Source organism: Hordeum vulgare, chromosome 3H, assembly GCF_904849725.1.
Source record: "Hordeum vulgare subsp. vulgare chromosome 3H, MorexV3_pseudomolecules_assembly, whole genome shotgun sequence".
In the NCBI taxonomy this organism is placed as follows: domain Eukaryota; kingdom Viridiplantae; phylum Streptophyta; class Magnoliopsida; order Poales; family Poaceae; genus Hordeum; species Hordeum vulgare.
This window is the reverse complement of record NC_058520.1, coordinates 397,231,106-397,240,158: the sequence shown is the minus strand read 5'-3', so window position 1 is coordinate 397,240,158 and position 9,053 is coordinate 397,231,106. Positions and strand designations below refer to the sequence as shown.

The window sequence follows — 9,053 nt, the reverse complement described above, 5'->3', positions numbered from 1 at the left end:
CTTACACTAAGTTACATTGCTTGCAAGGCTTGTGTGTGATGTTGTATTACTGAGTGGGCCCCAAGATACCTCTCCGTCATACGGAGTGACAAATCCCAGTCTCGATCCATACTAACTCAACGAACACCTTCGGAGATACCTGTAGAGCATCTTTATAGTCACCCAGTTACGTTGCGACGTTTGATACACATAAAGCATTCCTCCGGTGTTAGTGAGTTATATGATCTCATGGTCATAGGAACAAATACTTGACACGCAGAAAACAGTAGCAACAAAATGACACGATCTACATGCTACGTCTATTAGTTTGGGTCTAGTCCATCACGTGATTCTCCTAATGACGTGATCCATTTATCAAGCAACAACACCTTGTACATAGTCAGAAGACCCTGACTATCTTTGATCAATTGGCTAGCCAACTAGAGGCTTGCTAGGGACAGTGTTTTGTCTATGTATCCACACATGTATATAAGTCTTCATTCAATACAATTATAGCATGGATAATAAACGATTATCTTGATACATGAATTATAATAATAACTATATTTATTATTGCCTCTAGGGCATAATTCCAAAAAAATCACACTTGAACGACTACTAAAATGAGAAACAAATATCTCACATATGACATTGAACCAATATTCTGAAATAAAATCGTAACACCAAACAATTTTTAAGGAGCCTCTTTTTACAATCAAAGGGGTCTCCGGTCACTTGCATTACAATTTACGACATAGCCTCCGGTCACTAACCTTTAGGGGTAGCTTTTTACACAGGTGTGCATACAAAACTAACCTCTATAAGAAGAAAAGACACAACAAAAGAACAAAAGGCTTGGCTGGACTCAATTTCTGACAGGAGGCCCATAATCTCCAATCTGTTATGTTTTCTTGAGTTCCATATCTCCACTAATATATGCCAATCAGATTCAAAGGCAACATGAGGCCATTCTTACTTGTTTTAGTAATAATGTATTCCTGGTCAATTTGTACAACAATCCATGAAGCACCAATCAGGTGTTTTGGATATGATTTAGCCACCCCCTAACATCGAAGAAAATTATCATATTATTAAGACTACCTCCACCCCAGGTTGATCCCCGGTTTATCTGAAAGAGAAAATATTGGTATTATTCTTTTGTTTGCTTCTCAGTGAACATGCATACATTACAGTGTGAAAAAAAATCAAATGCTTGCCCAGTCTCCGACAAGGGATAGAGCTAAAGAGGAACCATTCGATGATATTGACCCATGGGCATCCACATAATCCCTAAGGCGAGAAACACTATCTCTCATTGTGTGGATGTTTTGTATTCCTAAGAAAAGAACCTAGTGTCAAATCCAATGAATTGAAGAAATAAAACAAAGTATAAAGCAATTCTATAGATACACATACAAGCTGATCTGCGCATATATTCTTACCTCAGATTTTGGATAATTAGAAGATGACTCTCAGCCACCACCCATTGCCCCATTTGCTCTTGGCTGGGCATCAACTATGTATAATTTCTTGTTTACACCGGAAGCAGAATTTTTTGCCCTCATACATTGATAAGATCGACCGGACTAAACCATCGTTGAAAGCTACCATCACAACCATTAACCCAGATGGACCACTATATATAGAAAAGGCATAGGGATCAGGCAAACAAAGGTTGTATTGATTGCTTTTCTTTCACATGTCACAACAATTAACCTAAATGATAAGCCTCACTTCCAGTGCATGTTCTACAGATTACTTTGCTTTAATAGGTCTTAGGTATGATTGTTTACGTAAACTCAATAAACATAACTATTTAGTGCGACGGTTAAGAAAGAAAATAGCAGATAAGTAGTCAGAGCTGAGTTGATTCTCCTCATCATCCTACTATAAAATGACTTGTGCATCAACCTTAATACTTATGCATGTCTATCTCGCTCTGTATAATTGGTATAAGAACACCACAATTAAGCGTGCAAAAAACACATTTTAGGCATTAGTGCCAACTGATCCCTCCAATATGATATTAATTCTACAAATGTAAATGTAAGGTTTGTTTTTCTGAAGATGAGGGTATAAGATGCAAGAATAAAGAGATAATATCAGACAAATGGAAGGTGCATATCCCATACTTAGCCACTACCAAAATACCAAATAACGTTGATCCAATCTAATCAAACTCTACTCCTTCCAGCAACAAGATTCATCTGAACTGAATTGCACAAGCAACTAACCATTCTGGAAACCTGGATCACATCCCTGAACCTTGGTTAAGCAATTGAAAATGAGCTGGTGTGTTCGTCGGGTCCTTAACCGGAGAACGTTTTCCGGTTCCTGACGGAGATGCGTCTGGATTACGACTGTCCATCTGTCAATAGCAACTTGAAATAAGAAATGTATACTAATGAAGGTGATGCAGGAGTACACTCCCTAGATTTGGAACACGTCACATAACACTAAGCACATAAATGAAAGTGTGGATATACTGTCAAGTATTATTATGCCTACTTTCATGTTTGGAACAGTTAGAACCCTTTGCTTATTGCATCCAACATTTGTATCTTTGGAAGGCACAAACATGCATGAATTATGATAGTCTCGGTATATCAGCTTTTAATTCTTTTACATATAAACATACTACCACAGTAAAATGTGCCACTAAGGTATAGGTCTATAGCTATGGATGTTTCCAGTATACCTGAATATTTTGCACGTGCACGTGCAACGCACGTCTCGACTAATATTACAACCAGATGTCATAATTCATATACATTGAAAAGTTATTCCAAAGGCTTCAAAACAATATTAGTACAGATCAACTCTAATTTAAATGAGTTTCAAGAAATGTTAATAGTTTAACGTCGGACATGTAAAGACACAACCTAATTATCTCAGTACTTGTTAATATGCTTACGTATTTCTCAATCTAGCAAAAGCATACAAGGTGCAATGCATGTCTAAACTTATAGATTGCATTTGCACGGGCAAGGGGAATTCTATGATCATGGGATTTAAACTAATTTCAATAATCTATATAGTAACTATAGGACATAAATATATACAACATAGGAATGTAAGAAATTGGACTTTAAAGAACCACAAGCAATGTTTAATACACCCTCCATATGTTCAGCGGCTTGGATCCAAGCAATAACATAGGAAAATAAATAAAAACATATTTCAGAAACTATAAGTACAAATGAATATACTGAGAAATATTTTGTCCCCCGTTTCATTAGCAAGAAAACATTTTAGTAGGATATCATCTTCACTATGACTTTCATGTGCGAATCATTCCATTTATTATTTTCATTATCGATGTAATTTTACTTTAAAAGGTACATCGCCGTAGAATGTAAATCTTAATATGTAAGGTGCAACGCTATCTTAATGGAGTGCAAGTAAAGTCTCTAATCGATAACAAATTATACTCATTCTACAAATGTCAATATGGAATGCATATGCCAGTATTTCTTAAACCAATAGAGATCTCTATGAACCTCGCATATGACTTTTTACGACTACTATGGTGACTTGCCCTTCCTGGCATATTTCTCCTTCTATCCATGCTGACAAGTTTATGAAAAAGTTTGAAGCTCCTTTTCTTAAAAGCTTGTAGCTTAATAGTTTGTACAGAGAAGTTAGAGGGCATAAAACTTGAGCTTTGCTTCCTCTTTTACAGTTGTACCACATCCTTCATTAGAAGAGTACGACAAGACTTCATCTTGATGCACACTCTTCTCTAAGTGACTGTCACATCCCTGACATCTTAAGCAAGTTAGCTTTGTGCTCATGTTTTCCTTTGCATTGCATCTAGGAAATTTCCAACAAGAATAAAGCAAGTGATGAAGGAAAATGCTAAAACCCTAGCCACTTCTCAAAATGAAGGAAAATTCAAACTAGTTAAAATCAATGAACCCAAAATAGCCTCAAGAAAAGTTCAAACTTTCTGATAAATCATGAAAGTAAATAAGCAACGAAGAAAACCTTTTTCTTAACACTTTAAGCATTTTAAATAAATGCAAAAAAGCTACTGGTTTCAAGTTTTAAATTTGAAATCAGAAACTTTAAACTTTCAAAAATATTGAAAACTTTGGGAATGGTTGGAAATATTCCAACAAATATTCTGGTGTGTTTAAAATAGTTTTTACAAACTATTTGGGAGCTGAAATAAATAGCAAATCAATTTCAGTATTTAAAACAGAAACAAAACAGAAAGAAAATGAGAAAACCTTACCTGACGCTCACCTGGCCCGGCCCATCTTCTTCTGTCGTCTTCCTCCCCCGCCAGTGGACAGCAGGAGGTGGCTGCCGCGTACTCCGGCGCAGCCACGCACCTGTGCGCCTGCCTGGCCGCCGCTTCGCGCTGGCAAGCACGGGGATAAGCTCCCCGAGCCCGTAGCTATCCATTCATGTGCTCACTCTTCCCCTTCTCCTCTCGGTTCTCCCGATCCTCTCTGCCGCCATTGACAGGAGCTCGAGCTCGAGCTGCCTGTGCCCCTAGCCATAGGATCCTCATTCTAAGTGTGTCGTTAGCTCCGCCTCGTCGATCTGGTCCTCCCTGCAGAAGCCGAAGCCTTCCCGAGCCCTGCAACGCCCTCGGCACCGTCGTCTTCAACCTTCGGCCGCCGGCGAGCTCTGCTCGATTCGTCGCCCTCGGTGCTTCCCCGAGCTGTCTAAGCCCTTCTCTGCACTCCTCGTGAGCTTGCGCATCTTTTCCCTAAGCTCTCCCCGTCGATCCCTCCTCTAGGCTTAGTTCCATCGGAGCTTGACGAGGACCGCCGCTGCAGCTCGTCGCCGGTAGCCCTCCGGTGATGTGTTGATCCGTCTGAGGCCACCAGCAGCCTCAGGACATCACGTAGATGCTTTAGGTGCCCAGCCCCGCGCGTTTTGACCCCGAATTCGATGGCTTCGACGATGGCCGAACTTGGTCGCCGCCAAGCTCGTCGCCGGCGTTGATTCCGGCCACCCCAGCCCCTGGGGCTTGTCCCATCGTGCGCGCTGTCGAGTGGCCGTTCTTCCCGTGGTCTCTGCCGTGAGTTTTGCCGTCGGAGGCGAGTTTCCGATGCCCTCCACCGTACTGGTGGTCGCCGGAGGCTCCCCGCCGTCGAGGACGACCTCGCCGCCGGTGGATCTCAGCTGGCCTGAGCTACTGACGTGTGGGGCCAACCTCTGGATAGTTTAGAAATAATAAAAATAAATCAATTAAATTGATAAGTCACTGACATGTGGGTCCAGTGAGTTTAATTAACTAAATAAGATTAATCCTAATCTAAAATAGACCAAAGACACTGACCAGTGGGTCCCACTGGTCAGGTTTGACTTTCAACGGCCAGTTGGACCTGCTGATGTCATGCTGATGCAGTAAAAGGATTTTCCAGTATAGAAATAATTCCAGAAAATGTTTAAAACTTCAAAAATCCATAGAAATTAATTTGTAACTCCAATGAAAATAATTTATATATGAAAAAGTATCAGAAAAATTCAAGGAATCTGAATATGCCATTTTCAAACATGTTTGAAAATGTTACAGAACCCAAACATGTAGATTATTGAATAAGTCAATTCTTATAAATACTTTATAAATGGAATATGGTAAATATTTGAATTTCAATATGATTGACATGATCAAATACTGTCCTAATTACAAACCAGCAACTTAACATGTCATCCCATGTATGTTAACATCAAGTTGATCTGAGCATCAGGTCGAATCAATTAAAATGGTATCCGAGAATACCTCGTTTGAAGTGATATTTGAATGTGATTCAAATCAACTTCAAACCTAATACATGTTAGTTATAATAGTATATCACCTTGCATTCTCATGCCATGCTCATGCATCATCTTGATTGCATATGCTTGATATTGATTGTTGTCATTCCTTCCGGTAAGCTCCACTCCCCCGGATTCCACCGAATATCCATCTGAACGATATTGTCACTCCTCTCAGCAACAAGGCAAGCAACCATTTTGATCATCCCGTTAAATCACATGTTCTTGCTCCTGCACTTACTTATTGCATTAGGATCAAATGCTTCAACTGCTTTTGCCACGTTAGTTGAACCCACTTCCTTTGCATGACCTATCCTTATCACAGTAAATAGCCGAACCTTGCAACCTAGCATACCTGGTAGTTGCTTGAGCCATGATGTGCCTTATCCTGCTATGCATGCTATGCTTAGAGTTGTGTATGGTCTGTCATCTGGGAGATGAACAGAATTGTGAGAATGTGTTCGGTAAGCAAAGGTTGTGTGTCGAACCTGATTTGGTAAAGGTACCGGTGAAAGGCTGTGTAGGAGTACATGGCGGGTTGTTTCATCGGAACCGTCCTTAGGAACTGAGTTCTGTGTATGTAATCCAAGACTAGATACTACCACACATTGGGATACTTAATTGACCCTCTCGACTTATTAATCGCTTAGTGCTCGGTCCAGGAGTTGCAAGTAGTTTCTGGTGTTTATAGTCATGTTGGAGGCCGTGCATAGCGCTGACCTGAGAGGTGGGCTGTGATGTGGTAGGCAGTGGCACGGTGTACCAAGTGGCACCCGGATGGTGGGCTTGGGAACCCTGCGCACATCGTTTGGGGCCGTGGTGGAAACCTCGGCCGGACTTCCGTGCGGGTTACCCTCAGATAGGCGACAAACCTGGACTAGGTACTAGTGTGGTTAATGGTCGTGGTCGACTCCCTCGCTGGGCTTCCGCTTGAAGGTTGCCGAGGTGCATGACGTGCACATGGCGATAAGTGGCGAGAGCGTGTGTGACGAGGTGCCCCCCTGCAGGGTTATGATCTATTCGAATAGCCGCGTCCGCGGATATGGACTACTTGGAGACATATGTTGTTCATAGATAACTTCAATGGCTACTCATAAAATTGTCAAGATAAGCGTGAGTGTCATGGACGGCATTTCCGTATGGAGACGGAATGATTCCACGATGGTGTATTGTTGTGGTGTTAGTGGACTCGTGTGCGAGAAATCAAGTTGTCAAAATTATTTAAAAATGCGAGTTGTCTAGCCACGAGTCAAATGCTGGCTTCCCGCATGAAACCCCACAATACCTTGTTGATACATTGCATGAGTAGATAGTTATCCTAAAGTCTTGTTGAGTACCTTCGTACTCATGTTTGTTTAATAGATGTTGCAGAGGTTGCTAATGACCCTAATGGAGGGTTCTTCGTAGACATCGACGACGACGAGTAGCTGGTGTCCCAGCTACGATCTGGCCCTACGTTGGATCTGTAGTATAGTCAGGCCATGTGCCTTCTAGTTGCACCTGTCTGTACTCAGACAGTTTTAAACTGTTCCGCTGGCTTGTAACTGAATGACTGCTATTATGGGTCGTGAGACCCTTAATGTGTAATATTATGTGTGTGGCTCTTCCGAGCCTCTTAAATAAAGCTTGTATGTTTATGGTTATGTTGTGATGCCATCGATGTATCTATACATATCGGTATGTCATGCGTACGTGTGTCGTACTTGATATGTATGGGGTTCGATTACCTAGTCGTGAACTTTAGTAGCACTCCTTACAAGGAAATGCCCCTTTGTGATCCAACGAGCCTTGGTAGCTCGCTACTGCTCCGGACACATTGGTTGACCGGCATGTGTCCTTCTTAGCTGCTGTGTCTGTCCCCTTTGGGAAAATGTCACGCGATGTAATGGAGTCCTTGTAGCTTGCTATGACTCGTCTACATTCACTCGTGACCGACACCTGCTTTGTTGGATCATGTATGCCTGTCCTTGTGCGGTACTGCACTTTGGTTTATGACTAGACTTGTCGATCCGGGTTCTTTGACATTGGAATGCTAGCGACACTATTGCATACGTGAGTCAAAAGACGCAAACGGTCCCGGCTAAGGTAAGGCTGCAGCCGTGGAGTTAACCGTGCGTGAGACCGCAAAGGGATGCGATGTGTTACAGGCTGGATTCCTATGGCTTAGGATCGGGGTCCCGACAGCGTTGGTATCAGAGCCTGACTGACTGTAGGATTACTAAGCCAAACTGGTCGAAGTTGAGTCTAGAATTGCTTTAGTTATATATAAGGGAATTGTTTGTGGAAGGGAACATAAGACTCTTGTTCTCTCCTCAAGTTATTCTATTCTGATCATCCTCGTCTTTTCTGCGGGAATTAAGGACTAGGTTACTCATCTTCTTCTAGGCTCGTGTTTCTGATCGGTAGATTATAGGACTACGAGTCAAGAGTTATTTAGGTTTCTTTCATTCCTAGGAAAAAGGAAGTAAGTTTGATGATCAGAGAATTGAACTTGATAGTTGAGTGGTTACGCTATTCCATTTTCGGGTTGTCTCAAAATTTGTTTTTGAGCATTTACAGCCGTTATGCTGCCCAATTTTGCATTCGGAGCTCTAATGCTTTTGCATTACTCTCTATTTACAGATGTCTGGCCGTCATTCTCGTCAGGTGGTACGTCTGACCAGGTGCATTGATGTACCGGGTCATACGGCCATGCTGGTCAGGGTGATGTCGGTGTGCGGTTACCGCTGGTACCCTGAGTATACAGTGGACGAACAGTACCGAGACTTCAACCAGAGCCAGTACATCTGCACTGTTAGGGTATTCCCAGACTACCCTGGAGCTGAGGAGCCAATCCATTGGTCCTATGGGTTGGGAGTCAATGTTGACATGGCAGTACAAGATGCTGCCTATTCAATGTTGACCATTATGAGAGTGAGACATGCACTGCTGCAGAATTCAGAGTTCTGCTATGTTCCGGTCTCTCAGCCTGGTGAAGAGGGATACCTCAGCGGAGTCTATTTTGATTCTTCTATGGAGGATCCACTACTGCAGTCCACTGTTGAGATGCTAGAGAACAGAGACAGGGATGCTCGTGCTCTCCGCATGGAGCTTTATGCTACCCGTGCCCGTCTGTGGACGGCTTTGACGCAGCTGGCACCGGTAGTCCAGACAGGGTACGGAGATATGGAGATGCTGAACCCTGTTAGGACCATCTTCCGGCCCACGTTGACTGGCCAGCTATAGGAGGAGGCACCCCTCTTCGGGGACCCCTCTTACCACCAGTCAGGGGACCAAGGCCACATCCGTGTCCTTATGGA

General features: G+C 42.5%; 1 long non-coding RNA gene across 1 annotated transcript; it reads right to left on the bottom strand.

The window, feature by feature from the left end:
* Positions 1-1,109: 1,109 nt before the first annotated feature.
* Positions 1,110-2,643, bottom strand: LOC123440038. Its single transcript, XR_006630261.1, has 2 exons — positions 2,214-2,643; positions 1,110-1,315 (listed from the first exon to the last, which is right to left on the bottom strand). It is a non-coding gene; the product is annotated as an uncharacterized LOC123440038 (long non-coding RNA).
* Between the last annotated feature and the right edge of the window lie 6,410 nt (positions 2,644-9,053).